Raw genomic sequence first — 7,500 nt, 5'->3', positions numbered from 1 at the left:
TGAGAAACAGCATATATATATATATATCGAAGTTGATGGACATATAACGGTACGTAAGACTGAATCAGAAAATTTCTGGTAAATCTTTTTTATTGATGTACGCAAAGAGATCCAGAACGGGTCGAAACATGTGTCGTACCTAATAAAATATTTTACTCATTCCATATATTTTATTAATACTATCACCCCAACCACCACTACGAAGTTCCTGCAATAACTCTACGTTTGACAACAGGTAATCGATACTGTGCTGGTGCTTTACTCATTCATCATCTACTTATTCATTTTGTATAATTTCTCCATTATATATATATATATATATATATATATATATATATATAGGGAGAGTTTACGAAGAAGACAAAAGACGAAGACAGGAGGTGTACAAAACAAACAGATGTATTAGTATAACGCTCAGGAATAGAAAATGTCTTTTACGTTATATATATATATATATACGGCATAAATTTAACAGGCCCTTGCAGTTAAATAGTTAGTTTTATTAGTATGTGCTTTCATTAGAAAGTCAATAAATTGCATATGCCTGAACACGTTTTCTCGTACTCACCGGCTGTTACTCAGATGTTCTTAGTGAGATTCAAGTGAGGTTATACGCAATAGTTCTTGAATTCTCTCATTCAACTATCAGTTAAAAGATATGGGGGTGAAATGGAAATATTTTTACGAAATGCTGTGAGAATTCACTCATTTGGTTATATGATATTGTGATATTGTTTTTCAAATATTGTACGTATGTGGTTTTATGCTTATTTTGATAAGCATGGCTGCCTGTTAAAGTTCGCGATTCCTTTACGATTTGCCAATTCTGGCCGTCTTTCTTTGATTGCTTCCTCTAGTTTCATTAGTTGTTGACAGTAAACATCTGAATTGATCGTTTGGCTCCTTGTAAACTGCTCAATATACACAATACATTTGTAATCCCACCAAGTTGATACCGTAACATTTTTTTTTAATGCTATTCAGCTTTCGATGTGGTTTGCACTGTTTCATTGCGCTAGGACCATGGTCGTTTTCGATTGATGTTATTGTATACAATCCATTTCTCATCACCAGTGATGATTCGTTTCAAAAAAAGGTTGATTTTATTGCGTTTGAGAGGCATATCGCAAATATTGATTCGTTGTGTTAAGTGAGTCTCTTTCAATTTATGTGGAACCCAAATATCGAGCTTCTTAACCAGTCCAAGACATTTTAAGTGATTATCAACTGTGGTATGTGATACATTTAACCTTTCTGCAATCTCTTGCACAGTTATATGACAATCAGATTTGATTATGGATTTGATATAGTCATCGTAAACTTCAGTAGATCGACCAGAAAGTTGGTCATCTTTGAGTGAAAAATCTCTTCAACAGAATTTTTAAAACTATTTCTGACATGTGTGTTCTGTTAATACCATAAACTTCACATATCTCTTTGTGATCCTCGGCAGCATTCTTGCCTTTATGGAAATAAAAAAGGCAAAATATGGCTAGAATGTTCGTTTTTGCACTCCATGTTAAAACTGATTTTGAAATAACAGCTGTAAACAAAATTACGCGGAATTTGCTTCTGAAGAAAGCCTAAAGTAATGGCTATCAAATGTCAAAAGGAAAAAAATCATAACATCGACAAAACTCATTCAAAAACATCTTAACTTTATCTATTTACGGAAAACAAAACTACTTACTTGACAACCTAATATATATATATATATATATATAATTAAAATGGGGGTGAAAAAATTGGATATTAATTTGATTAACATCAATGTAAAACCAATGGTCTAGCATATAAAAACTGAAGGTTCGTAAACTGTATTATATACATATGTATATATATGTATATATATATATATATATATATATATATATATTATATATATATATATATATATATTATATATAATATATATAATATATATATATATATAATATATTAGGATATATATATATATATATATACATATATTAGGTTATATATATATATAATAATATATATATAATATATTATATACATCATATATTAGGATATATATATGTATATATATATATACATATATTAGGTTATATATATATATATATCTTCCCTTCTTTCCTGAGCGCCCAATAATACTTTATTTGTTCCACATCCTCACGTTGTTGTCTTTTTGTTTTCTTGTTTGGATTAACTTTATATGTATATATATATATATATATATATATATATATATATATATATATATATATATATATATACATACATATATATATATATATATATATTATATATATATATATATATATATATATATATGTATATATCAAAGATATTTCTTTATTTTCTATATAATTTGAGCAATCAAAAACCATAGCTGTAAGAATATTACCTCGATTTAAAATGTATTTTGATAAAAAAAACATCGAACAGAATAGAAAAAACCCCATAAAGATGTATTAAACTTGTTGTTACCCGTGTTATTTTGTGTGTGTGTGTGTGAGAGAGAGAGAGAGAGTGTGTGTTTATTTCCTTTTATATACATTCCAATACATTCAGTCATATCTTTCAAAATCCAGTAAATAGCTTTCTTTAAAGTTTATAATCTATATCCAATGAAAGTTATTTGCTGTCATACATTGTCTATCGAATGTTTGGTCAAATATATTCTTTGGCATTTGACCAAAACAAATCTTCATTTCTCACCAATTCGTCCTTTAAATCCCTACTGTCTCTCTCCCTCTCTCTCTTCTCACATACATACGCGCACACCTTTCTTTCTTTCTTTCTTTCTTTCTTTCTTTCTGCCAGTCTGTCTTTGTTTCTCTGTCTCTGTCTGTTGTCTATTTTTCTCACTCTCCCTCCTCATATATCTCTCTCTGTTTATCTATTTACCTATCGATTTACCCTCTCTCTCTATCTATCTATATATCTACCTATCTATCTATTTATCTATCTATCTATCTATCTATCTATCTATCTATCTATCTATCTATCTATCTATCTATCTATCTTTCTTTCTTTCTTTCTTTCTCTCTCTCTCTCTATCTATCTATCTATCTATCTATCTATCTATCTATCTATCTATCTATCTATCTATCTATCTATCTATCCATCCATCCATCCAAGAACGTAGGGTGGACTTCAGTGCCTACCTACACAGCCTACCACGACTCTCGACAAGAGAGGCAGGGTGCTGCGAAGGTGCCATCACGGCGGCGGAAGTGCAGGACGCGATGACAGAATGCTCGAGGGACAAATCGCCGGGTTTGGATGGTCTACCCTGCGAGCTTTACAGTTGTATGCCAGACTTGTTTGGAGACGTCTTGGCAGCGGTGTACTGCAACTGGCAGCAAAACGGGAGCATTCCTGGCTTTGTGAGCCGAGGAGCCGTAACACTGCTGAAGAAAGGTCTAAACAAGGGAAATGTAATAGATAACTTTAGGCCCATCACTCTCCTTAATGCAGACTTGAAAATTTTAGCCAAGGTGTTAGCCAAGAGGTTGGCGCTTGTCATCGAGAAACTGGTCGACAAGGCGCAAACGTGCGCCGTGCTGGGCCGGACCATCCATGACAACCTCCACCTGATGCGCTACATTATAAACAGGGTAGTTAACGAACCTGGCATGGGTGGGGCGCTGATCAATTTGGATCAATCGAAAGCTTTCGATAGGGTGGACCATCGATACTTGGAGGCAATCCTCAGAGCGGCTGGATAACCGCTTTGTACAGAGGCATCCGTTCGGTAGTTCGTGTAAATGGACATCTATCGAGGCCTTTCGACATCGCACGTTCGGTCCGTCAGGGATGCCCCCTCTCGTCGCTTCTATACGTATTGACTCTCGAACCATTATTGTGGAAGCTGGAAACTCTGAGGGGCATCCCGCGAGAACTGGGATGCGGGACGAGCGTGTCTGCATACGCAGACGACGTCACCGTCATAGTGTCTAGCCATGAGCACATCGAGCAGGTCAGCGAGACACCGAAAAACTACGAAGCGGTGACAGGAGCAAAAATCGACCGGGAAAAGTCAGTGGACTTGCGACTAGGCACCTGGAGAAGCAAGCTCATGCCGTCCACCAGCGCCTCCGTCGTGGGACGCTGGACCGACGGTCCGGTCGAGTTGCTCGGGGTCTGGTTCGGTCCGGACCTCCAAGTGGAGAAGAACTGGAACGAGATAACGAGTAGGGTGGTCACTCTAGCCCGGCAATGGGCCGAGAGGAAACTGTTCCTAAAAGGTCGGGCGGAGGTGGCGAACACGTACATCGCGTCCGTCATCTACTACCACCTGACCGTCGTGCCTTGTCCCGACCCTACCATCACCAAACTAGAACGCATTCTCTTCGTTTCTTGTGGAAAGGAGGCGTCCCGATGGTCAGGCGATCCATTTGCTGTCAACACCTGTTAAAAGGAGGACTGGGCATGCCGTGGTTGATGATGCACAGACACGCGCTGAGACTGCGACATCTCAGGCTCTTCGTAGACGACGGTGAACAGGTGTGGTCGCCGTTTGTGAGGCACGCTTTCCCGCAGCTCGTCTCCATGACCGAACTGCAGTCGTGGATCAAAAAGAGGCCGAGGAAGGGTGAATGGCACAGTGAGTGTCGCGTTGCTTTCAAGCAACTCTGCCGTCCCGGGTCGACCTTGAGTGACTCCATCACAACCAAAGCATTCTATAGGGGAGTAGTGGAGGGAAGGTACGACGACGAGCTCGGGGCGAACCTGGACGTCGACGAGGAATACCTGACCCGCCTGTTCGGGACGACTTTCGGGCCAGAGCCCATGGACAACTTCCAGAGATCCCTGGCCTGGCAGTGCTACCGAGAAGCGCTACCCGTTCGGAATAAGCTCTACAGACACGGCTCGAGAAACACGGGGCCGACCTGCCCGAGATGCAGTCAGAGCGACGAAACCGTTCTGCGCGCACTCGTGCAGTGTCCAACAATTTCCGACCTGTGGGCTTATGTCGAACAACTGCTGTCACGTGTGGGACGAGTCGGTTTATCAGCTGAGTCTATCGTCAATATTGTCACGCCTCCTTCCTTCAAACGGGAAGGAAAGCTATTTTCATCATCCTTGTGGCTATGGCGAAAGAATGTATCTGGTGGACGCGTCTGAAAGGATTAGGAACAAACACCTTCCTTTCTGGTCAATCTCTCATCAACTTCTTCAAGTACCACTGAAAGGAAAGGATGATAGTAGAGAGGCAAGTTTTGTCTAGCGAATGTTTTAAAAAAAGATGGGTGAATGTAGCAAGGATGACACGTATGAATGAAGAAGTCACCTTGAGCATAATCCTATGAACCCAGAAATTGAAAACAGAGGTTTAACCACATGCAAACAAATGTGGTAACATATAACAATATTGACCGAGGTTACCGTGGTATTTTCGTAGGCTTTTCTTCCCACGGATAAACCTGGATCACGAAGTCTAGACGATATTCGTAGACCCGGAGGGTAGACTGGTCGTTCTGGATGTTGACGGCAGCAATGGGTGCGCTTTTCGACTCGTATCAGTCTACGCACCGCCCTTAACAGGTCGGGCGGATTTCTTTCGACGTCTAGAAGTATTCTTGGGAACGTCTCGTCCTTTACTCTTAGTGGGGGATTGGAATGCTACCTTGGAGACGCATGTAGACTACGTGGATAGAGACAGAAACAGAAGGGGATGCAAATGCCTCAGAGACCTGCTCAGACGATTCCAACTGTCTGACAGGTACCGACTCGACCACCCAAATGCACCAACGTGGACATGGAGCAACCGCAGTGGATCGTCGAGATCGTATCTAAATAGGATACTGTGTAGGACATTAGACAAGGATTAACTTAGGATGTCCACAATTCCACACAGTCAGCTACACGGATCACAAATGGTGACGTGTACGCTAGACTTAGATAAGGCACATAGACAGGGTCCTGGGTACTGGAAACTGAACGCATCATTCCCGCCCAGACAAGTTTTCAGAGACCGGATTAGCACACTAGTAAAGAGGGCTTTGACGGGAGCCATCATCAACAACAAATGGTGGTTTGCCCTCAAGAGAGCAGTAAAAGCAGAAGCGATTAGTACAGCAAAGCACTAGCCATAGATAGAAATAGAGTAGAGGGTGAGCTAGTTAAGAAGCTAGAAGAGGCAATTAGAAGCGGCATCGCATCCGACGTTGTGCGGCGAGGTTGGCCTCGACCAACACTTCAACGCCAAACACGAAGGATGTGCTGTCAGAGCTAGGATGCGTGCTCTAAGGAACGAAGGTGTTGGAGCCGCGAGAGAGGGGGGCAGAGGCGCAACAGGGCAACAAAGCCACCATTCGGTCACTGGTAGATGAACAGGGGCGCGAATTGCTCGAGCCAGTAAAATGTGTGAGGCCTTTCAGCAGCATTTTGCCCGACTGTTCGGGACGAGTGAAGGGCAAGAACGTAGGGTGGTGGACTTCAGTGCCTACCTACATAGCCTGCCGCGACTCTCGAGAAAGAAAGCAGGGTGCTGCGAAGGTGCCATCACGGCGGCGGAAGTACAGGAAGCGATAGCAGAATGCTCGAGGGACAAATCACCGGGATTGGATGGTCTACCCTACGAGTTTTACAATTGTATGCCAGACTTGTTTGGAGACGTCTGGGCAGCGTATACTGCAACTGGCAGCAAAACGGGAGCATACCCGGTTTTGTGAGTCGAGGAGCTGTAACTCTGCTGAAGAAGATCCAAACAAGGGAAACATTATAGATAACTTTAGACCAATCCACGCTGCTCAATGCAGACCTGAAAATTTTGACAAAGGTGTTAGCCAAGAGGTTGGCGCTTGTCATCGAAGAAACTGGTCGACAACGCACAAACGTGCGCCGTGCCGGGCCGGAAAATCCATGACAACCTCCATCTGATGCGCTACATCATAGACAGGGTAGTTAACGAACCTGCATGGGGGGCCCTGATCAACTTGGATCAATCGAAAGCCTTTGATAGGGTAGACCATCGATACTTGGAGGCAGTCCTGAGAGCGGCTGGTTTCGGTCCCGACTTTCGCGGCTGGATAGCTGCCTTGTACAGAGGCATCCGTTCGGTAATTCGCGTTAAATGGACATCTATCGAGACCTTTCGACATTGCACGCTCGGTCCGTCAGGGATGCCCCTCTTCGGCGCTTCTATACGTATTGACTCTTGAGCCCACTACTGCGGAAGCTGGCGACTCTAAGGGGCATCCCGCGAGAGTTGGGATGCGGTACGAGCGTGTCTGCATACGCGGACGACCTCACCGTCATAGTGTTCAATCCACTAGCAATCGAGCGGGTCGGCGAGACACTGAAAGACTACGAAGCGGTTGGACAGGAGCAAAAATCAACCGGGAAAAGTCAGTGGGCTTGCGGCTCGGCACCTGGAGAAGCAAGCCCATGCGTCCACCAGTACCTCCGTCGTAGGACGCTGGACCGACGGCCCGGGTTGAGTTGCTCGGGGTCTGGTTCGGTCCGGACCTCTAAATGGAGAAGAAACTGGAACGAGATAACGAGTAGGGTGGTCACTCTCGCCCAGCA

Source organism: Octopus sinensis, linkage group LG9 (assembly GCF_006345805.1).
Source record: "Octopus sinensis linkage group LG9, ASM634580v1, whole genome shotgun sequence".
In the NCBI taxonomy this organism is placed as follows: Eukaryota; Metazoa; Mollusca; class Cephalopoda; order Octopoda; family Octopodidae; genus Octopus; species Octopus sinensis.
The sequence above is the reverse complement of the archived record's forward strand: the minus strand, read 5'-3'. Positions refer to the sequence as shown.